General features: G+C 47.9%; 1 long non-coding RNA gene across 1 annotated transcript; it reads right to left on the bottom strand.

The window, feature by feature from the left end:
- Window positions 1-235: 235 nt before the first annotated feature.
- On the bottom strand, window positions 236-11,127 carry LOC120406487. The gene is made up of 3 exons (XR_005599312.1): window positions 10,913-11,127; window positions 5,927-6,043; window positions 236-250 (listed from the first exon to the last, which is right to left on the bottom strand). It is a non-coding gene; the product is annotated as an uncharacterized LOC120406487 (long non-coding RNA).
- Window positions 11,128-24,275: the final 13,148 nt, after the last annotated feature.

The following is a 24,275-nucleotide window of genomic DNA, read 5'->3' as shown; positions in this document are numbered from 1 at the left end:
GTTTCTGCTCCCTTGGTGTTCTCACCCTCCCTGGTTGAACTAACAACCTCGTTATTGCCTGAATATTTATACCTGCCTCTGGACATTTCCAGTACATGTGTCTGACAATGTGAGTATTCACCCACAAGCTCATGCTCCAATACATCTGTTAGTCTATAAAGTGCCACAGAACTCTTTATTGCTTTTTACAGATCCAGACTAACATGGCTACACCCCTGATACTATGTATCAGAGGGGTAGCCGTGTTAGTCTGGTTCTGTAGAAGCAGCAAAGAATCCTGTGGCACCTTATAGACTAACAGATGTTTTGCAGCATGAGCATTCGTGGGTGAATACCCACTTCTTCGGATGCAAGCAGTGGAAATTTCCAGGGGCAGGTGTGTATATATAAGCAAGCAAGAAGCAGGCTAGAGATAACGAGGTTAGATCAATCAGGGAGGATGGGGCCCTGTTCCAGCAGCTGAGGTGTGAAAACCAAGGGAGGAGAAACTGGTTCTGTAATTGGCAAGCCATTCACAGTCTTTGTTTAGTCCTAAACTGATGGTGTTAAATTTGCAAATGAATTGGAGCTCAGCAGTTTCTCTCTGGAGTCTGGTCCTAAAGTTTTTTTGCTGGAGGATGGCCACCTTAAAATCTGCTATTGTGTGGCCAGGGAGGTTGAAGTGTTCTCCTACAGGTTTTTGTATATTGCCATTCCTAATGTCTGATTTGTGTCCGTTACATTGAATGTACATTGTGTCCGTTACCTATACATTGAATGCTTCCGCCGACGTGCACAGGCAGAAATTGTGGAAAAACAACATCGCTTGCCTCACAACCTAAGTCGTGCAGAACGCAATGCCATCCACAGCCTCAGAAACCATCCTGACATTATAATCAAAGAGGCTGATAAAGGAGGTGCTGTTGTCATCATGAACAGGTCTGACTACCAAAAGGAGGCCATCAGACAACTCTCCAATACCAAATTTTACAAGCTACTTCCCTCAGATCCCACTGAGGAATACACTAAGAAACTGCACCATCTACTCAGGACACTCCCTACACTAACACCGGAACAAATCAACATACCCTTAGAACCTCGACCAGGGTTATTCTATCTACTACCTAAGATCCACAAACCTGGTAATCCTGGACGCCCCATCATCTCTGGCATTGGTACTCTCACTGAAGGACTGTCTGGATATGTGGACTCCTACTCAGACCCTATGTTACCAGCACTCCCAGCTATCTCCGTGACACCACTGATTTCCTGAGGAAACTACAATGCATTGGTGACCTTCCAGAGAACACCATCCTAGCCACCATGGATGTAGAGGCTCTCTACACAAACATCCCACACACTGATGGAATACAAGCTGTCAGGAACAGTATCCCTGATGATGCCACAGCACAACTGGTTGCTGAGCTCTGTGCCTTTATCCTCACACACAACTATTTCAAATTTAATGACAATATATATCTCCAGATCAGTGGCACCGCTATGGGCACCCGCATGGCCCACAATATGCCAATATTTTTATGGCTGACCTGGAACAACGCTTCCTCAGCTCCTGTCCACTCACGCCCCTTCTCTACCTACGCTACATTGATGACATCTTCATCATCTGGACCCATGGGAAGGAGACTCTAGAAAAATTCCACCATGATTTCAACAGCTTCCACCCCTCCATCAACCTCAGCCTGGACCTATCTACACGGGAGGTCCACTTCCTAGACACCACGGTGCAAATAAGTGGTGGTCACATTAACACCACCCTATACCGAAAACCTACAGACCGCTATGCCTACCTTCATGCCTCCAGCTTCCATCCCGGGCACACCACAAGATCCATTGTCTACAGCCAAGCACTGAGGTACAACCGTATCTGCTCTAACCCCGCAGACAGAGACCAACACTTAGAAAATCTCCACCAAGCATTCTCAAGACTACAATACCCACATGAGGAAATAAGGAAACAGATCAACAGAGCCAGATGTGTACCCAGAAGCCTCCTACTGCAAGACAAGCCCAAGAAAGAAACCAACAGGACTCCACTGGCCATCACATACAGTCCCCAGCTCAAACCCCTCCACCGCATCATCAGGGATCTACAACCCATCCTGGACAATGATCCTTCACTTTCACAGGCCTTGGGTGGCAGGCCAGTCCTCGCCCACAGACAACCTGCCAACCTGAAGCATATTCTCACCAGCAACTGCACACCGCACCATAGTAACTCTAGCTCAGGAACCAACCCATGCAACAAACCTCGATGCCAACTCTGCCCACATATCTACACCAGCAACACCATCACAGGACCTAACCAGATCAGCCACACCATCACCGGTTCATTCACCTGCACGTCCACCAATGTAATATATGCCATCATATGCCAGCAATGCCCCTCTGCTATGTACATCGGCCAAACTGGACAGTCTCTAAGGAAAAGGATAAACGGACACAAATCAGACATTAGGAATGGCAATATACAAAAACCTGTAGGAGAACACTTCAACCTCCCTGGCCACACAATAGCAGATTTTAAGGTGGCCATCCTCCAGCAAAAAAACTTTAGGACCAGACTCCAGAGAGAAACTGCTGAGCTCCAATTCATTTGCAAATTTAACACCATCAGTTTAGGACTAAACAAAGACTGTGAATGGCTTGCCAATTACAGAACCAGTTTCTCCTCCCTTGGTTTTCACACCTCAGCTGCTGGAACAGGGCCCCATCCTCCCTGATTGATCTAACCTCGTTATCTCTAGCCTGCTTCTTGCTTGCTTATATATACACACCTGCCCCTGGAAATTTCCACTGCTTGCATCCGAAGAAGTGGGTATTCACCCACGAAAGCTCATGCTGCAAAACATCTGTTAGTCTATAAGGTGCCACAGGATTCTTTGCTGCTTCCCTGATACTATATAATTGAAGTTTTTCCAGAGGTCTCTATCCATATCCAGATAGGATCCTGGGGGTCTGTAGCAACACCAAGCACTATGTCAGGGGAGCCTCTGGTAGCTTTCTTCCCCAAAGTGATTTTGACCCAAGCAGTCTCTCATTTATCCATTGCAGCACTTCTAATTTCTTTACAGTCAGTCTATCTCCTCATCAATATACAATGCTACTGCACCACCTTCACCTTCATTTCTGTCTGTCCTGAGCAGCACATACTCTCCATTGTCTGTACTCCAGTCCTGGCTACTATTCCACCATGTTTCTGTTATTCCTGTAACATCTGGTTTCACTTCCCGCACCAGTAGATCTAGTTTCTCCATTTTCTCCCCCAGGCTTCTTGCATTGGTGCATAGACACCTTAGTTGTTTCCGCTCGGCTTCGCCAGGGCTCCTCACGTGGTTAGGCACAGTCATGCTACTGCCAGTATCACCTACTACTTGGTTGTTAGCGTCATTGGTTTGGGAACTGTCTTTCCTCTTGATGTCCATTCTCCTTCCCTCTGCTGTTCCTTTCTCCTTTGCTGTGTCTGCTCTTACTTGATTTTCTCCTGCTCAATATTAGAATCAGAAGTGGAGATTACATGTGCATCTCTCAACTGTCTCCCCTGAATTCCAACTTTAAAGCTCTTTTAACTAGTTGTGCCACCCTCCATCCCAGAATCTATTTCCCGCCCTACTCAGGGGGAGTCCGTCCCATGAGAACAGTCCTTTGTCCGTGAACGCCTCCCAGTGATCGAACAGCCCAGAGACCTCCTTAGAGCTCTACTGCCTGAGCCGTGCATTGATCATCATCATCTTGTCTCACCTCCCTTCTCCTCCTCTAGGGACAGGTAGAATCCCATTGAAGATCACCTGAGCCTCCATTTCCTTAAGTGTCTTCCCCAGCCTGGCATCATCTCCCTTGATCCATTCCAGCAAGAATCTAGCACTATCATTTGTTCCCACGTGAAGGACAATCAGTGGATTCCTTCCTGCTCCCATTAGGATCTTCTTCAGCCTCAGGTTCACATCCCATAACTTAGCTCCCGGCAGACAGCTCACCCTTCTGTTCCCTGGATCAGCTCTAGTGCCAGGCCTGTCCATTCTTCTTAGTAAGGAGTCACCAGTCACGTAGACCTGCCTCTTCCTGGTGTTGGTGCCATTCTCCAGCCTTCCTCCTGTTCCTTCTGAATGCAAGTCCCCTTGTCTTTTGTTCTCCCTTGTGATCTACTGCAAGTCATCCTCTGTTCTCCTGGGGCTCCGAACTCTGGGTATTTACAGTGACTCTTCCCCTCTTCTTGTAGGACTAGCTGCTCTTCTCTTCTCCCTGGTCCTCCCACCTTCTGCTACTCCCTGCTGCAACCTTCTTCACTTTCCAACTCAGCAAACCTGTTCCTGAGCTCCACTTCTCCTTCACTAGCTGGTCTTTTCCTCTGCCCGGTTCTCATCATCACGTTTCCACTGGCCACTTTACTCACCCAGCAGTCTCCCCTCCGCGTTCTCCAGTCCAGCTTGGATCTGCCAGTCCTGAGTTTTCCCTTCAGCCCCCTCTCACCTTTCCTCCATCATCTGCTCGAATCCCCTTCAAAACTCAACCAGAGTTTCCACCTGCATCTCCAAACCTCGGCTCTTCTCTTCCATCAGCTCTCTCAGGCGGCGCTTCATACAAACAAGCTCTTTTCAGGTACCTGCTCCAGGATCATCCCGCAGCTTCCACATCTGGTCATCTTCACTGTCTCTTCCATTGCTTGGGTCACTACCACTGCTGCCTCTGTATCTGTCACACCCTTCAGGCCGAAGCGCCTGTCAAGGAGAAAGAAAACCCCACACCACACAAAAACAGAACGACGACGCCCCTCCCCCAAACTCTCCTTACAATCCCGCACGCTAACTCCCCTGTTGCCATTTGTTTGCTGGCTTCTTTCCCACGGCTTGGCTGCCTTTATAGGCCCCCTAACCAGGGAAGCCCCTCGCCCGATCTGATGTGATCACAGGCTCTGCATCTCTCAGCGCACGGCCCATACCAGCCTCTGCAAACTGAACACCGCAAACCAGCAAACTCTCCAGAACCCACTCGCCAGAGGCGACGCATAGGGGGTGTGTGCAGGGTGAAGCACCACCCCGATTTCAGCTTGGCGGCCAGGGGTGCGGGGGAGGAAGAGGGGCTGTGTCCTTCTCCCGCTGACGCTGACTCCTGTCACGCTCGGCCCCATCCCTGGCAGCCGGGCCTGGGCAGGGAGTGGAGGGGGCAGGACCAGCCACTTCTCATGTCGGCCGCTCAGGGTCTCTGCTCTGTGCAGCGCAGCGGCTGCCTGAGAGAGCCTGGTGGGGAGGTGGGGGGGCTGCCCCATCAAGGCCAGGCTACCAGGGACAGGTGTCGAGCAAGCTGGAGTCCCCGACCCCCCGGCACGTTTCTGGCTCACTCGGCCCCTGTCCCCAGCAGCAGGGCCCTGGTTGGGGCGACCCTGCCCTGCGCCCCCAGCCAGGCTCTCAGGCAGCTGCTGCCCTGCACAGAGCAGTGACCTGTAGCGGCCTGCTTCAGTCGCATGAGACGCGGCTCCCTCCTGCTCCTCGCCCGGGCCTGGCTGCCAGGGAGACTGGCCGAATGTGCTGGGGGGAGGCGCTGCAGGAGAAGGACAGAGCCCCCCGCAGGTAACTCTGGTGGGGCAGGGAGTGCATGGTGGCCCTGGGCTGGGAGTGGGGGTTGCTGGGCAGAGGGGTCTAACCTGTTCTTAAAAACCTCCCGTGATGGGGGTTCCACAGCCTCCCCCGGTGACCTGTGTCAGTGCTGGACCATCGTTAGACTTAGAAAGTTTGTGCCAGTATCAAACCAGCAGGGCAAGATCTTACAGCTTCATTCGAACTCCCTGGAGCAGGAGATTTATTTGGAGGGACAGACTGGAAACGCGGTCGATATTCTGCTGAAATGTGGGGGTGCCCCTCCCCTCCAGTCGAGCCAGCTGGCCTGTATGGAAATTGGCAAATGTTGGGCTTGGATCTGCAGTTGAACTTACATAGAAGTGTCACAGCAAGGAGGGACGTGGCCAGGGCCAGACCCAGGAGGAGAAGGACAGCAGTGACGATGCCTCCTGCCGTGTGCCGCCAAGGGACCGATGTCTTGGAAGGGTTTCCTTGAAGGAGAAGAAGAAACGTATCCATGGAAAGTTACAGCTCAAATGCCACTGACCGAGGAAACTACATCCCCCAAATCTAATACCTGCTCAGCCTCCTATTCCCTCATTGTGGTTAACAGCAACAGCGGAATGAGGCCAAATAAGGTCAGAACCGACCTGAACCTGAATGTAAAGCGACCCTCCTAAATCAGGAGTGACTCTAGTGCCAGGCAGACGTCCTGTGAGAGAGATCTGGGAGCAGGATTTCCCCCCTGCCTAAGCATTTCTTGAGAGGGAAGTTTAGGGCTTGTGAAGTCCAGGCCCAAAGGAGTGAGAAAAGGAACCTGAAACAACTTATGAAATATGAATACAACGAGGCAGTGAAATGAGGGGAAATGATTCTTTGCAGGAGAAAAGTGGGGCTGACAGCAGCAGTGTGCTCAGAAGGGCCTTTCTACAGCATCCCTGTCTGATAACCCATCCCCAGGATGCTGGGCTCCTCCCTGCAAGGCAGCCAAGGGGCAAATCACAGGGCAAAGCGAGAAGACTGTGTCTCCCCTGCACATTAAAGGGAGAAGACTAGAGCTGCATTCGAGCCAGGATCTATGTGTAGACAGAAGTAAGTGTGCTCAGTGTGCTCTGGATTTGGTCTCCCCAAGGTGAACGGCAGCTGCTTGGAGATGCAAGACTGTCAGATTCTCCTCTCCCTGAAAGTCTCAGCCTGCCGCACCCCCTCCCTGTCTGATCTGGGCCTCAGCCATTAGCTCGCACCACTCCCCCATGGGGTGTGGTTCCTGGAACCAGCAGACAACACTCAGATGCCCAGATAATCCCCTTACATTGCAGAAGTAGATTCTCTCACGCTAACCAAAGGGTGAAGCTGCCTCTCACTAATGTACTGAGTTTACAGTTCTCAGCCTTTCCTGAAACAGCTTCTGGGAGGAGCTTCTCTGTCACTGAGCGCAGACTACATTTTTCATTATGTTTTCATAGAATCACAGAATATCAGGGTTGGAAGGGACCTCAGGAGGTATCTAGTCCAACCCCCTGCTCAAAGAAGGGCCAATCCCCAACTAAATCATCCCAGCCAGGGCTTTGTCAAGCCTGACCTTAAAAACCTCTAAGGAAGGAGATTCCATCACCCCCCTACGTAACCCATTCCAGTGCTTCACCACCCTCCTAGTGAAATAGTTTTTCCTAATATCGAACCTAAACCTCCCCCACTGCAACTTGAGACCATTGCTCCTTGTTCTGTCATCTGCCACCACTGAGAACAGTCTAGGTCCATCTGTGATGAAGTGGAACTGCAAAAAACGGCTGCCCCAAAAGCAGAACTATGCGGCCTCAAAAAAAAAATCCCCAGCCCTGGTGCAGGCCCTTGGAAAGCTGCAGCTGTATCATTTTGGGCAGCGCTTTACTGTGTATACTGACCACTCTCCTCCGACGTGGCGGCGTCAAATGCAAGGGGCTGAGGCCAAGCTGCTGGGAACAGACACACCTGTTCAGAGGGTGGCCAAGGTCAAGCTGGGGGCTCTTAACCAAGAAAGCCCAAATTCCAGCCCTCCAAACTGGAGCTCTGGGAAAAGACCCAATCCCAGTTTAAACCCCAGGGCTATTGGGGTGGCACAAGGGCACGGGCTACATGAACCTTCCCACATGCAGCCTGCAAGCGCCATCAAGCACAACAGACCCACGGGAGGGGGTGAAACTGGACTGTCCTGGTGTAACTCACCCCAAGGAATGGGAGAGATGCTGGGGCACCCGTGGAAACGTTGCTGGGTTCAAACTTCCCCAGGTCACTGGCTGAAGTGACCTCGCCCAGTTCGGTCTTGAAGAGGGGAGAGATGTGACAAAATGGGGCTGTTCTTAATGTTTCCTCTGAATAATGTGTGGGTGCCTCAGTTTCTAACCAGACACTCTGTCACCTAGCAACTAAACCTCTGTTTTACTGGCTGGCTAAGAGTCACGTCTAACTGAAAAGTGGGGGTGTGTGCAGGACCCTCTGGCTTCCCCAGAACCCTGCTGTCACCGAGTGTGGGGGAGACTAGGCCCGGCACCCCTCTTCCTGCGATTCACCATGACTCTCAGCCAGCCAGTAAAGCAGAAGGTTTATTTGGACGACAGGAACAGAGTCCAAAACACGTCTTGCCGGTACAGACAACAGGACCCCCTGTAGTCAGGTCCATCTGTGGGCCCCAGGGAGGCCACAGCCCCGTTGGGAAGCCCAAGCCCCGTCAGGCGCCCCTCCATTTCCCAGCCAGCTCCAAACTGAAACTCCCCCCAGCCTCTCACTCAGCCTCCCCCCGGCTCCTCCCTCAGCCTTTGTGTCCTTTGTCCAGTGTCCAGGGCAGAGGTGTCACCTGGCCTCCAATCCCCCTCCTGGGGTCTCAGGTTACATCCTCAAGTGTCCTCCCTTCCCCAGTGCAGCCAGTCCCAGCACAACTCCCCTGCAACCTTCCCAGGTCAATACTCCCCACTCAGCCTTCACAGAACCCAGCAAGAACATTCCCACTTCCTCACACCTGCCTGGGCAGACTCGCGTGGGAAGCGCACAAGGGGTCATATGCTACATGCTCCCAGAAGAGACCCAGGAGGTGAAGCCGTGTGAGCTTCTTGCCCTGAAGACAGTCTGCTCCATGGGAGAGGAGGCTCCCCAGAGTCCTGACTGGCTTTGTGGGGAGCAGTTCCAGAGCATCGCCCGGGGACGCCGTAACACCGTCATCTTTGGAACCCCCTTTCAGGGAGTTGAAAGCAGCTATCAAATCCCCCCCTCACTCTTCTCTTCTGCAGACTAAACAATCCCAGTTCCCTCAGCCTCTCCTCATAAGTCATGTGCCCCAGCCCCCTAATCATTTTTGTTGTCCTCCGCTGGACTCTTTCCAATTTTTCCACATCCTTCTTGTAGTGTGGGGCCCAAAACTGGACACAGTGCTCCAGATGAGGCCTCACCAATGCCGAATAGAAGGGAATGATCACATCCCTCGATCTGCTGGCAATGCCCCTACTTATACAGCCCAAAATGCTGTTAGCCTTCTTGGCAACAAGTGCACACTGTTGACTCATATCCAGCTTTTCCTTTGTTGCAGCAGAGAGCCTAGCTGAGCTCGGTGCGTAGCTGCAGCTGCCTACTGAACCTCACATCCTCACCCGCACCCTCCACTTCCGTCAGCCCCATCTCCCTGCCTGTCAACTGACCCTTCCTGGGCGTCTTTCATGTGTTCAAATCCAGAACAGCTGCCACACGGCATCTGGATTGCACTGAAACCAAAGGGGATAAACAACCCCCGGAGCAGGCCCTTGTTCACCTGACACCTGCACAACCAAACATAAGAATGTAAGAACGGCCAGACTGGGTCAGACCAAAGGTCCATCTACCCCAGAATCCTGTCTGCTGACAGTGACCAGTGCCAGGTGCCCCAGAGGGAATGAACAGAACAGGGAATCCATCCCCAGTTGCCCATTCCCAGCTTCTGGCAAAGACACTAGGGACACCATCCCTGCCCATCCTGGCTAATAGCCAATGATGGGCCTATCCTCCATGAACTTATCTAGAAACTCTGTTATGGTCCTGGCCTCACAATATCCCCTGACAAGGAGTCCCACAGGTTAACTGTGAATTTTGTGAAGAAATACTTCCTTTTGTTTGTTTTGTTTGTTTGTTTGTTTTAAACCTTCACTTGGTGACCCCTAGTTCTTGTGTTATGAGAAGGAGTAAATAACACTTCCTTATTTACTTTCTCCACCCCAGTCATGATTTTATATATCTCAGTCATATCTCACCTTAGTCGTCTCTTTTCCAAGCTGAAAAGTCCCAGTTTTATTAATCTCTCCTCATATGGCAGCCATTCCATACCCCTAATCCCTTTTCTGAACCTTTTCCAATTTCAATATATCTTTTTTGAGATGGGGCACCCACATCTGCAGGCAGTATTCAAGACGTGGGTGCACCGTGGATTTATATAGAGGCAATAGGATATTTTCTGTCCCTTTCTTAATGATTCCGAACATTCTGTTCGCTTTTTTGAAGCCGCTGCACATTGAGTGGATGTTTTCAGAGAACTGTCCACAGTGACTCCAAGAACCCTCTCTTGAGTGGAAACAACTAATTTAGATCCCATCAAGTTATAAGTATAGTTGGGATTATGTTTTCCAATGTGTGTTACTTTGCATTTATCAACATTGAATTTCATTTGCCATTTTATTGCCCAGTCATCCAGCCAAAGCGCTGAGAGGGGCCCCTTGTGCTGGGAGCTTTAGGAAAACAGCCTGGTCCTTATCTCAGCACTTTCAGCTCCATTTCCTCCTTGTCCTTGGAGGAACAGGCTCCCTTCCCTCCCCATCCCCGAGCCCTGGGGAAAACCCTTCTCTGCTAACACAGCTACATCTCCCTGCCCCTGCTCACGGTTAGACGCGTGTGCTCCGGCAGGGAAGGGGCAGAGGGTAAGGAAAGGAGGTGTCACTGTGAAATGGGGGGATGAGAGGGAGCTGGTCCCCAGAGATGGGGGCTGTGAGGATTCGACCCTGGTGATCTCCTCCTGGGAGAGGCTGATGGTGGCAGTGAGCTGGGGAGGGGGAGCCTGGCTGGCTTTTATGGCCAGCCCATGGCACTGCGCTGCCCGGCAGGAGGCTGGGATGCTGGGCAGGGACTCCCATCTCTCCCCCTGTGCCCTTCTCCCGTTGGGGACTGGCAGGGGAGAGAACGCACTGGGAAGCACTGACCGAGCACCCTCGCCCACTGCCCGTGGTGCTGTCTGGCCAGCACAAGGCTGAGCTCTGGGTTCGTGGTCAGTGGAGCAAGCGGTCGCTGCCCAGGATGCTCTGCAGAGACCGCAAAGCCAAGGAGAGGCCAGCGGGAGTCCAGGGTCCGGTGCAGCCTCTTGTGCTTACCTTTGGGCTGGGGAGCAGCTTCCGTCATCGGCATGTTCCCATAGATATTGTCCCTGGCCATTGTCCTGCCTTCGCGCTGAGCCGAGCCCCTGATCACTGGCCTGTGGGTCCTTTCTGCAGCCTGCTGGGTTAGAGCCTCCCTCTGACAGCAGCCCTGGCCCAGAAATAGAAATGGGAAGTGATGCCTGGTGGTTGGGTGAGGGAAGGAGGGGTAGTGGGAGGTCTGGAGATAATAGATGGTTGCACCGGGGGAGGGAGGTGGAGGGGGGAGGGCATGGAGGGGAGAGACGGGTGCATGAGGGAAGGAAGGGGCAGGGGGAGGGGAGTGGAGGGGAGAGACGGGTGGATGAGGGAAGGAGGGGGAGGGGAGGGCATGGAGGGCAGAGACGGGTGGATGGGGGAAGGAGGTGAGAGGGAAGCGGATGACAGCGCTCTGTCGGCAGTGCCTGGCCATAGGTGCTGGATCTAGGGGGGCTGCCGCACCCCCTGGGTGGAAGCGGTTTCCATCACATGCAGAGTTACAGTTCGGTTCAGTGGCTCTCAGCACTCCACTGTTCACGTTGTTCCAGCCCCCTGGGCCCAGCCTTTCATGGCCCCCTCTTGCGGGTGGGGCTCTGGCAAGAGCGTAAAGGCATCATCCCCGTGCGCGGCGCGTGCGATTGGCTGTCGGAGGTCGTGCAGCAGAGGGGCTGGGCCTGGGGAAGCCTGGGCCCTCTCCCCTCCTGGGATACCCCCAGCTCCACCCAGCCATGGCATCCTGCTCTGTGTCCTGGGCCCGCTTGTGTTGCGGGGCCTCCAGTGTCATCCCGCTGAAGCACGGTGAGGGGCAGGCTGGGGGCAGTGTGGGGGCCAGGGCTGTGTTATGCTCCTTGCCTCCGGACCATGTCCCCTCCCCCCCCACCGTGGCGCCCTGGGCAGTTACCCACATCGCCCGCCCCGAAGGCCGGCCCTATCCTGGGGCATCCACGACTGTCCAAATCTGCATCTTTTTCCTATGTGTGACCATCCACGGGTGGAAGTTCTGCTGTCCAAAGAGACAGACCCTGCTCACTGCTCCGGCGGTAACATGGGATGAGAGGGGGCACGTGTGGAATCAAAGGTTAGCGTGTTACACAAGCATCCTGGTGAGTACGAGCAGCACTGGTACAAGCAGCCAAGTGGGCACATGCCCAGCGATACACAAACGTTGGTGGCTGAACGCCGACATGACTTTGTAGCGTAGACACGGCTGGGGCTGTACAGGAGGTTTCCAGGAAGGACAAGCAGCCTTGCTGGCTTTTTCCTCTCCACGGATCACTCCCAGTTTGTCGAGTTTTGCTGGGAAACTTCCCCAGCCAGGCTGAGTTCGCCCTCCAGCTCCCTAGGTAAGACCAGTCCCCACATGCTCAGCTCTGTTCTGGCTGCTAGTCCAGGGCTGCTGCCTGCTGGGGGTGTGTCTGGGCTCTGGGCCAGGAGATGACAGTTTGGATGTTAGTGTAGTTGTGTAACCTGCACCTTGAGCCCTGCGCCCTTTGTGGGGAGGAAATCCTGGGACCGACGCAGCCTGACTCCTGCCTGAGGAGGATCCCGGCCAGCAGAGACCAGCCCCTCTGCAGTGACCGAGGGGTCCAGAGTCAGCTCTGACCCTGAGGATCATTCATGGAGTTTGTGAGGGCACCAGGGAATTTGTTTTGGGGACCCCCTACTCCCTGAACTGTGTCCTCAAGCCAGGGAGTGACGGTTTGGGGATTTTATAACCTGCTGCTTATTAAACCTGTGGAAGGACTTACCACCTCCTCCCACTTGTGAGTCCTTTGGGTTGTACTGAACCCAGCCAGCCACACGGCTAAACCACTGCAGAGACAATCTTGTGGTCATAGGTCATCAAAGGCCCCAACAAAGTGCGGTACCGACGGGACACTGATCTTACATTTCATACATCAGGTCCCGTGACTGGGGAAAGTGTTTTACCCTGTTATGGTATGTTTGTCTCCTGTTTAATATAATTACTGTGTTGAATACATTGTATGTGTTTGTGTTATTTCTTGGGAGTCTCCAGTGATCTGGCAAGTAAGTGGGAGTTACCCTGTGGTTAAAATTTTCCGCCCAAGCTGCCCTGGTGACCCTGCATGTGCCATGGTGACCTTGCGTACAGATGTGGGGACCCGTATGAAAGACCCCGTAAGTTTATATTTCACCATCTTAGATTAAAAACTTTCCCAAGGCACAAATTCCTTTCCTTGTCCTTGGACGGTATTGCTGCCACCCCCATGTGATTTAAACAAATATTCAGGGAGGGACCACGTGGAGCCCTATCCCCCCCAAAATATCCCCCCAAACCTCTTCAGCCCCTCTTCCTGCAAGGCTTGAGAATAATATACCAACTAATCGGTTAAAAAACTGAGCACAGGCCAACCCCTATGGAGTTTAGGACACTAAAAATTAATTAGGTTCTTAAAAGAAGAATTTTATTTAAAAAAAAAACAAAAGAATCACACCGGCAAAAATCAAGATGGAAGGAACTTTTTACAGAGTAATAAAAAGATTAAAAACACAGAAAATTACTCTCTAGGCTCAAGTTCAAAGTTACAGAAAAAAAACCAGGAATAAACCTCCCTCTTAGTATGGGGAAAATTCACAAGCTAAAAGAAAAGATAATCTAATGCATTTCCTTGATATTACTTACAATTTCTGTAATTTTAGATGTATCATGTCAGGGTCTTGTTAGGAGCTGGTTTACCTGCTTGGTCTCTCTCTTTGTCCTGAGAAGGAACCAAACAAAAAGAGCACCAACAAAACCTTCCACACACACCCCGCCCCCGATTTGAAGGTATCTTCTTTCCCCATTGGTCCTTCTGGTCAGGTGCCAACTAGGTTAATTGAACTGATTAACACGTTACAGGTAAGTGATTCAGTACCTCTGACCAGGAAGGATTTTTTGTTACTGGATACATAAGGGTTGTTACCCTTCCCTTTGTATTTATAATAGTTATCATAAAAAAGATGGAGAAAAGTTGTTAGTAGTACGTGGCTCGATAGTATTCATTACCATGTATTTTGGCAGGTTTCCATGCCCCCTTTAGGGCTAATGTCCTGCCCTCCATTCCCATTTCCATTGGTGTCGACGTTTGGCGCCATCGGACACTTTTTTAAATGTTTGAATGGGGCAATGTTGCATGCTTGTGCTTTGATACATTTTGGTTGATTATTTAGAGAAAAGGGTTGAAAGAATAGAGAGAGAGAACAAAGAAAATAAAGATTTTTGTTTTTAAAGGGTTAGTTTGAAAGAATAGAGGCAAGTTATTAAAGAAAACAAAGAGTTTTGGTGAGGTTGAGAAAGGAGAGATGATTTTAAAGGCCTAGTTTGGCATTTTATTAAAGAATAAAAAATTTTGAGATAAATTTAAAAGGTGTATTAAATACAAGGGTAGATTAAGAAAAGAGCATTTAGAAAGAGTTATATAAAAGAGAAACGTATAAAGGTAGGCTAAAAGAGAGAAGAAGGCAAGAAAAGTAGTATGTTTTAGACTAACATTCGTCATTTTTTAGTGAGGCCAATTTGAAATATTATGCTTTTGCAGCAAAGCATAATATCACGCTCTTGCCAATCCTTTAGAATCTAAAATCTAAAGGTTTATTCATAAAGGGAAAAAGGTAGAGATGAGAGCTAGAATTGGTTAAATGGAATCAATTACATACAGTAATGGCAAAGTTCTTAGTTCAGGCTTGTAGCAGTGATAGAATAAACTGCAGGTTCAAATCAAGTCTCTGGAACATCCCCCGCTGGGATGGCTCATCAGTCCTTTGTGCAGAGCTTCAGTTTGTAGCAAAGTCCCTCCAGAGGTAAGAAGCAGGATTGAAGACCAGATGGAGATGAGGCATCAGCCTTTTATAGGCTTTTATAGGTGTAAGAACACTTTGTTCTTACTGTGGAAAATTACAGCAAAATGGAGTCTGGAGTCACATGGGCAAGTCCCTGCATAGTTTGCCGAGTTACAAGGCTTATCTGCCTTCTCTCAATGGGTCAATTGTGTAGCTGATGGTCCTTAATGGGCCATCAAGCAGGCTAGGCAGAGCTAACACCAACTGGTCTGGGATGTCTCCCAGAAGCACACCATAAGTTTGAAGTACAGACAGTACAGAGCCAATACCCATAACTTCAACTACAAAATGATACATGCACCCAGATAGCATAATCATAACCAGCAACCCATACCCTGGTCTTAGACACCTTATATGACCCCCTTTACATAAGATGTAGTGTCACTACAGAACCTTGGTTGCAGCCATCTTTCATCATCAGATCTGTTTAAATAGAAGCTCCTCCTTATCTTATCTAGTCTCTTATCCACTAGCTCACAGATGCTGTTTTTGCTCACAGGGGCTTTGCTGAAGAAGTACGTGTCACGGAGTGTGGGGGAGAGAGGGCCCTGCACCCCCCACTTCCTGCAATTCACCATGACTCTCAGTTAACCAGACGGTAAAACAGCAGGTTTATTAGATGACAGGAATGCAGTACAAAACAGAGCTTGTAGGTACAGAAAACAGGACCCCTCAGTGAGGTCCATGTTGGGGGGCAGGGAGCCCAGACCCCGGTTCTGGGCCTCCCTCCATTTCCCCAGCCAGCTCCAAACTCAAACTCCCTCCAGCCGTCCCACCCCCCCCACACACACACCCCAGCCCCTTCTCCAGCCTTTCTCCAGTTTTCCGGACAGAAGGTGTCACCTGGCCCCAACCACCTCCTGGGCTCAGGTTACATGCTCATGTATCATCCCAAATTGTCCTTACTAAAAAATGGCCGACCTTAGTCTAAAACAGAGGGGAAAACTTTTTTATCACTATAAATTACTTCTATAAACAGGTTCTCTGTGTTTTTAACACTGGGATGTCATATGGGCAAGTCCCTGCATACTTTTTAACAAAAGCATGTAAAAGTGATATTAAGTTTTGTAAAGGAATAATCACTTGAAAAGACAAGCGTATATGAAGAGACAGCCCTTTATTTAGCACTATTGCATGTGTTTTGATTAAAAATGAGCATGCAGAAATACCCCAGGGTTAAAGCCACAAACCCTTGCTAACAAAAAGTTTTTAAAAGCTTTTCCCTATTCTTTTAGTGAGGACAGTTTAAAGCAGCAGTAAAAACAGCATCTGTGAGCCAGTGGATCCAAGAGAAGAAGATTGCTGTTTCCCCCACTTTTTTTAACAAATAGAAGTGAAAGATATATGAAGTCTTGTAAAGGAATAAACACTTTTTAAAAGACAAGCCTATATGAAGATACGTCCCTTATTTAGCACTTTTGAATATGCATTTCAATAAAAAGTGAGCGTACAGAGACATCCCAGTGTTAAAAACACAGAGAACCTGTTTATAGAAGTAATTTATAGTGATAAAAAAGTTTTCCCCTCTGTTTTAGACTAAGGTCGGCCATTTTTTAGTAAGGACAGTTTGAAGCAGTGTGGTGTGACGGAGTAGTGAGTGGGGAGTATTGACCTGGTAACGTTGCGTGGGGGGTTTACTGGTACTGTCTGCATTGGTGCTGGATGGTGGAGGGACATCAGGGTGTGACTTCACTTAAGGGATGATACATGAGCATGTAACCTGAGCCCAGGAGGTGGTTGTGGCCAGGTGACACCTTCTGTCCGCGAAACTGGACAAAGGCTGGAGAAGGGGCTGGGGTGTGTGGGTGGGTGGGACGGCTGGAGGGAGTTTAAGTTTGGAGCTGGCTGGGGAAATGGAGGGAGGCCCAGAACCGGGGTCTGGGCTCCCTGCCCCCCAAGATGGACCTCACTGAGGGGTCCTGTTTTCTGTACCTACAAGCTCTGTTTTGTACTGCATTCCTGTCGTCTAATAAACCTGCTGTTTTACCATCTGGGGTAACTGAGAGTCACGGTGAATTGCAGGAAGTGGGGGGTGCAGGGCCCTCTCTCCCCCACACTCCATGACACGTGCTTATTCAGCAAAGCCTCTGTGAGCAAAAACAGCATCTGTGAGCCAGTGGATCAGAGACTAGATAAGATAAGGAGGAGCTTCTATTTAAACAGGTCTGATGATGAAAGATGGCTGCACCTAGAAGGCCCTGGCCAACACCGGCAGTTAAGCCTCTCATGGAGAGACATTATACGATCGCTGCTATGGGACCTGAAGAGTGTTTGAGATGGGTCATGGGAGCGGGGAAACAAGGATAGCTAATGATGCCCGTGTGACGTTATTGATATAATCTGAGACCATATAGAACATGGTTGCAACCAAGGTCCTGTAGTGACACTACATCTTATGTAACGGGGGTCATATAAGGTGTCTAAGACCAGGTTATGGGTTGCTGGTTATGATTATGCTGTCTGTATGCATGTATCATTTTGTAGTTGAAGTTATGAGTATTGGCTCTGTACCGTCTGTACTTCAAACTTATGCTGTGCTTCTGGGAGACATCCCAGACCAGTTGGTGTTAGCTCTGCCTAGCCTGCTTGATAGCCACTAAGGACCATCAGCTACACAATTGACCCATTGAGAGAAGGCAGATAAGCCTTGTAACTCGGCAAAGTATGCAGGGACTGGCCAATGTGAATCCAGACTCCATTTTGCTGTAATTTTCCACAGTAAGAACAAAGAAGTGTTCTTACACCTAGAAAAGGCTATAAAAGGCTGATGCCTCATCTCCATCTGGTCTTCAATCCTGCTTCTTACCTCTGGAGGGACTTTGCTACAAACTGAAGCTCTGCACAAAGGACTGATGACCCATCCCAGCTGGGGATGTTCCAGAGACTTGATTTGAACCTGCAGTTTATTCTATCACTGCTACAAGCCTGAACTAAGAACTTTGCCATTACTGTATGTAATTGATTCCATTTAACCAATTCTAGCTCTCATCTCTACCTTTTTCCCTTTATGAATAAACCTTTAGATTTTAGATTCTAAAGGTTTGGCAAGAGCGTGATATTATGCTTTGCTGCAAAAGCATAATATTTCAAATTGGCCTCACTAAAAAATGACCAATGTTAGTCTAAAACATAGGGGAAAAGCTTTTTAAAACTCTTAGTTAGTAAGGGCTTATGGTTTTAACCTTATTAACACACCTTTGTAAATGTGCTATATGGCGGGAAAGATGCTTGGGGTCTGCTTTTTTAGCTAAGAAACAGTTAAGGGTGGAGGGATTGTGAGGGGAGAGGAGGGAGATGGCTCGTGTTTAAAAATCTTGGGACTATAGGACTGGTTCAGGAGAATGTATTTTATGACACAACTGTAGAACAGCATCTGATTGGTCAGCTCCAGAGGCGAAGATAACTATCCTGAGGGGTTGTGAGCCTTGGGAGCTGCCTCTTTCCCCAGGGACAGCCACAAGGGTAAGATATCTCTCTCTGTGACTCAACCACGTGCTGTCTATCTTTGCCCTTTGCAAAGGGGCTTTCTTTTCCCTTTCCTTACCCTGTTCTCTCTTTTAACCTACCTTTATACGTTTCTCTTTTATTTAACTCTTTCTAAATGCCCTTTTCTTAATCTACCCTTGTATTTAATACACCTTTTAAATTTATCTCAAATTTTTTTATTCTTTAATAAAATGCCAAACTAGGCCTTTAAAATCATCTCTCCTTTCTCAACCTCACCAAAAATCTTTGTTTTCTTTAATAACTTGCCTCTATTCTTTCAAACTAACCCTTTAAAAACAAAAATCTTTATTTTCTTTGTTCTCTCACTCTATTCTTTCAACCCTTTTCTCTAAATAATCAACCAAAATGTATCAAAGCACAAGCATGCAACATTCCCCCATTCAAACATTTAAAAAAGTGTCCGATGGCGCCAAACATCAGCACCAATGGAAATGGGAATGGAGGGCAGGACATTAGCCCTAAAGGGGGCATGGAAACCTGCCAAAATACATGGTAATGAATACTATCGAGCCGCGTACTACTAACAACTTTTCTCCATCTTTTTTTATGATATCTATTATAAATATAAAGGGAAGGGTAACAACCCTTATGTGTGCAGTAACAAAAAATCCCTCCTGGCCAGAGGTACTGGATCACTTACCTGTAAGGCGTTAATCAGTTCAATTAACCTAGTTGGCACCTGACCAGAAGGACCAAAGTGGAAAGAAGGTACTTTCAAATCGGTGTGGGGGGCAGGAAGGCTTTGTTGGTGCTCTATTTGTTTGCTTCCCTCTCGGGACAAAGAGAGAGATCAAGCAGGTAAACCAGCTCCTAAAAAGATCTTGACATGATACATCTACAATTACAGAAATTGTAAGTAATAGCAAGGAAGTGTGTTAGATTATCTTTTCTTTTAGCTTGTGAATTTTCCCAGTACTAAGAAGGAGATTTATTCCTGGGGTTGTTGGTTTGTTTGTTTGTAACTTTGAACTTGAGCCTAGAGGGGAATTTTCTGTGTTTTAAATCTTTTTATTACCCTGTAAACAGTTCCTTCCATCCTGATTTTTGCAGGTGTGATTCTTTTGTGTTTTTTTAAATAAAATTATTCTTTTAAGAACCTAATTAATTTTTAGTGTCCTAAACTCCATAGGGGTTAACCGATTGGTGGGTATATTATTCTCAAGCCCCGCAGGAGAGGGGCTGAAGGGGCTTGGGGGGATATTTGGGCGGGGGGATAGGGCTCCACGTGGTCCCTCCCTGAATATTTGTTTAAATCACTTGGGGGTGGCAGCAATACCGTCCAAGGACAAGGAAAGGAATTTGTGCCTTGGGGAAGTTTTTAATCTAAGCCGGTGAAATATAAACTTACAGGGTCTTTCATGCGGTTCCCACATCTGTACTCCAGAGTTCAGCATGGGGAGGGAACCTTTCAAGTGTTTGAAGACTGCTGTCATATCCCCCCTTAATCTCCTCTTTTCCTAACCAATCGTGCCCATTTCCCTGAGTCTTTGCTCTGTTGCCTTGCATTGGGATTGGAGACATGGATGGAGAGCTACAGCAAGACCAAGAAGAACAGAGGCATAGGGCTAAGAAAAGGGATGTGATTTGGAAGAGAAATAAGAGATGAGGAAAAGGAATGAGCCACGTTATCTGCATGTAAATCAAAGGGATTGTGCTGTCCAGCTGTCACCAAACATCTGCAGAATTCAACCCAGGGGTTTGGCCCTATACACTAATCTCTCCCAGAATGTGTATGGCAGGGCTCCACAAAGACTTTTTCTAACTGTTCTAGGGACCTGACTAGATGCACTTTATTAAATGTCAAATCCCCATCTGTGGTATCACCTGGAGAAATATCTTGGTCTGTCATAATGCATCATCAAGATGCTCTGATAAAATCTGGGAATAGCCATGTAAAATCGCCTAATCATGATGTCATGGTGCTGAACTTGAATTGTACTTACCATGAGTTTAACTATGATATTTCCAAGAAAGAGTAAATTAAATATAAATTTTGTCCAGTAGAAGATGTTAATATTCAGTTTGCTACGTTAGGTTCTAATACACTGACATTGAATTTTTCCCTGAACCATTACGGAGAATGGACATTTGAAGTTCCTTTCGAACTTAGGGTTGGGAAAGATGCATGTAATGACATCACCCTCCAGGTACCAAGTAGGACCATTTGTGGTAAAGAGAGATATAACTAGAAGTCTAATGATAAATCTGCAATACTCTATAAAACAATCATGCCAACTCGATTATCTATGGCCACACTGTACGCCCCTTGTGCCCATTATATGTCTCTGCTGCTTTTGTGGGGGAGAGTGTGGCTAAAGGGAGTGTTGCCTCCAACTTCTTCAGTAATCAAGAGTAAGAAGCGAGATTTGGGAGCAATCTTATTAGGCAGAATGGGAGCTAGTTTGGGGGTACTTAATGCTGTGGGTCAGCAATATTTGGCTAAGTGTCTAGGAGAATTGGGCCTTGATGCAGCCCCCCTCTCAGAACCTCTCACTCCGGCATTCCAAAGCCTGGAATCAATAACATTTGACATAGTGACTATTCTTCAACACTGACTTGAGATGCAGCAGCAAGACCACTTCCAAATATTGGGTGCTCTGAGCATTTTGCAATCAAATCTCTCAGAAGCTCTTCGTGCATCGAGGCTCAGCAGTGGTTAATTAGTGTGGCGAAGTCACTTGTACAAGATGGTTTAAATCAACAGCTGCCAATAGAGTTAAAGAAAACAATTTATGAACATGCTAGTGACTTTGAAAAGTTATATCACTATGGTGGCGATTGCTCACACTTACTTATTTTCCTCCAAAATGACACTCTCATGGCTTTGATTTTAACTTTGAAACCCACAGTGTCTAACTCTATAGTGTAGACCAAGCCAGAGGGTGAGATTCTGCCAATTTTACTCAGTATGAGAAATCCTTTAATTTGCAGCTGGTCCCCTTCAAATGAGTGAGGCTGCTTGTGGAGGACGGTATAACCCAGTGTGGATTAGCAGGGCAGAACCCAGCCCTACTGCATCGGGAGGTTTTTCTAAGATAGCTTCCATCCTCAGCCAACGTGAGAAATATTTTCAGAGGAGGAAAGGGAGGGTTCCTGTTAAAACCAAGTTCCGCCCCAGCCTAGTGTTAACATCAAGATAACATGCATTCGGGATCTCTTTGTACTCTGTGTGGCAGGAGATTTTTGTCATTTGGTTTTAACCAAAAGATTCTAATATTAACTGAAAGTCTTTCTCGCCATGCTAAGCAGTCCCCTGCAGCGCTCCTGAGCTATGGATGGTCTCGTCTGGATGGGAAGAAAGGTTTGCCCTTAACTCAAGCTAAAACCTCATGGAGACAAGGTAGGTCATATTTGTCACGTTAGTTATTAGGCACCTCCACAGGCTTTAACTTGACCTGCTAACAACTCATATGAAAACTACACACCGCCTTGTCTTCACTAGGATTTTAACTCAAGTTTGTTAACTCAAGTTCTAGATCCAGTGTTGTTTAACATCTTCAATAATGACCTGGTGTTACCCGGGGTTCTTTCAACCGAAAGCTCTTGGTAACGTTTACTCTGTGGGAGGTGGTGTCAGTAAATAAATCAGGGGAGATGTGACTGTCTGACTGCTAGATGGCTGGCACAACAGGACATCACAAAGAGTCCCACTACCTCAAACTTTTCACCCTTATTCATAACACAATGATATGTCCCTTAAAGAAAACTTGTTCTGCAAGCAATTTCAATGGTCCAGCAAGAGGCTTCCTTCTAATTATGGATTAACCAGGTGTGGGTTTTTCCCAGAGTTTGAAGCCTTGAGACCCTGTCAGACACGTTCCTGAGGGCACATCCTGCTCCTCTAAAATGCATGCATCAGCAACTTCAACACAATTCTTCTCAGGAAGGACATGGGGTCAAGCTGCCCTTTCTGTGGCACCCAAAACCCCCTCCCCTCCTGCCTTGGTTAAGCTAAGCCTGCTGCATGGCCACTTTACGGCCTGCTGACTTGGCTGCTTTTAGCAATAAGCCATAGTGGTTTCAGGCACTTTACTGGTTTGCCAAAGTCTCCCCGTACAGTTCCCCTCTTTAAAGGTCACCTTTCACACAAGGGGGCCTTTACATCCTCGCCACCACACCTTTTCTGGATGTACCTGCATTGAGATCCAACGAAAGCTCAAGGCTCTCAACCGAGACTGAGCAAATTATCTTCTTGTTGGCATCCCATACTTAGCAAACCAGCATAGCAACTGACAAGTGATCGTTTTAACCTCCTTTCCCGGGAGTACGAGTGCCGGTGGCAGTAGCCACTGACTCATCTGTCGGGGGACTTGCAACTGCTGGATTTTGCGCCACTCCAGCATGTTATTTGGCTGGTTGTTGTACCAATATAATAAAAACCAGCAGGATCTTATTAAGAGGGATAAGGCAAAGATGCCACATTTATTGTAAATACCATAACAAAACAAAAAACAATGTTTTTCTACTTGTTTCTATTACTACTTATTCCTTATACATACATACATACACACACACACACACACACACATTCATTCACACAATCATTCATTCAGGTTCTGTATAGATGTTATAGTTACCAGCCTAGATGTTGCTCATGCCAAGTTACTGGCCAGGTATCTTGGTCATGAGGATGGAGCCGAGTCTGTGTCAGATGCATCTGATGCTCCTGGAGGTTGGTATCAGAACCATAGACTCAAAGTCCTCAGTCTTTAGAGTCCAGTTTTATAGGAATTTATTCCCATGTCAGTTCATGAGAGTTGCTTCATTTTGCTGTTGCTAAATCAATCAGCAGGTGGCCGGCTCCATGTTATTAGATGTTTTGTTTTTCCTTCCTTTGAGGTGTGGTGGGTGGATTCCAGTTTGCCCTCCGGGGGTCATCTGGTTGATCCCACTTGACACCTTCTTCAGCCGACACTGAATTCTTCAGGCTGGTGACTCCCTAACCATTCATTCATTGTTTAAACTAGGCATGCATTCACATACATTCTCTATCTTAATCACATCTATTTCACTGTTTCTTTACCTTTTGGGGTGTTACCAATTTATGTGAGACTCCCTGTCTTTTAACAAGCAAAGATAAAGTGAGATGAAAACTTACAGAGGGTGGGGGTCTCTATCTATACACTATAACAGCTACTGTTTTGGCTTACTTAGAGATAATTAATGTTTAACAAGTTTTATACAAAATATTTCTTTGAGCTTCACAAGTTTTATACCAAGTATCTCTTTGAGCAGGCTTCACACAGACACAGCTGGTGGCTTGCAGGTTAGAAGCTAAATGTTGGGAATCACAAATTTACTTCTAACATAAACCTTAAGTTATAAAGTATTAATTAACAATAAATCAATAAATCATTTCTCATATAAACCATGTTTAATATAAACCTTCTTTAATATCCCTACATAATAACAAAAACCATGACTGACTGGGACCCCAAGATTACTATGACGGGGTGTAGGGCCAAATTCAGGATGTGCCAGTGGGGGACCATCCCACTAACACTTCCCACCAGTGGTGTGACAGGTCTTGGCCAATTCTGGCAAATACCTGTTTAATTTCATCCACATTCTGATGCACGGTGACCATGACTCTGCGCCCTTCCTGTTTTGCAGTATCTAGCTGGTTCTGTAAATCAGGGTGTACAAGCAATGTTTGTAAGGCAGTTAAATCCATTCCAAGAGGTACAGGTGTTACAATAGAATACAAAGTATAAGACACTTTTAACTGACTATATTGAAATTCGGGTACATGAAAGTCAAACTCACATCCCCTGATTGCTACAATATGACAGAAACATTTATTCTCATACAGATTATGATTTACTTTATGAACATAACTTGGTTTGTTTGCCAATACCTCTATGCTAGTAGCATCCAGCACTCCAGCTTCTAATCCAGTTCCACCCAAAGGAGTTCAGTGCATTTCTTGGGGGCCTGTTTTGTAGACTGCCCACCCGCCCTGGCTGCCAGGGAACTCCAATAACCTTCAGTAGTT

Source organism: Mauremys reevesii, linkage group 5 (assembly GCF_016161935.1).
Source record: "Mauremys reevesii isolate NIE-2019 linkage group 5, ASM1616193v1, whole genome shotgun sequence".
Lineage (NCBI taxonomy): Eukaryota > Metazoa > Chordata > Testudines > Geoemydidae > Mauremys > Mauremys reevesii.
This window is presented reverse-complemented; position numbering and strand designations above follow the sequence as displayed.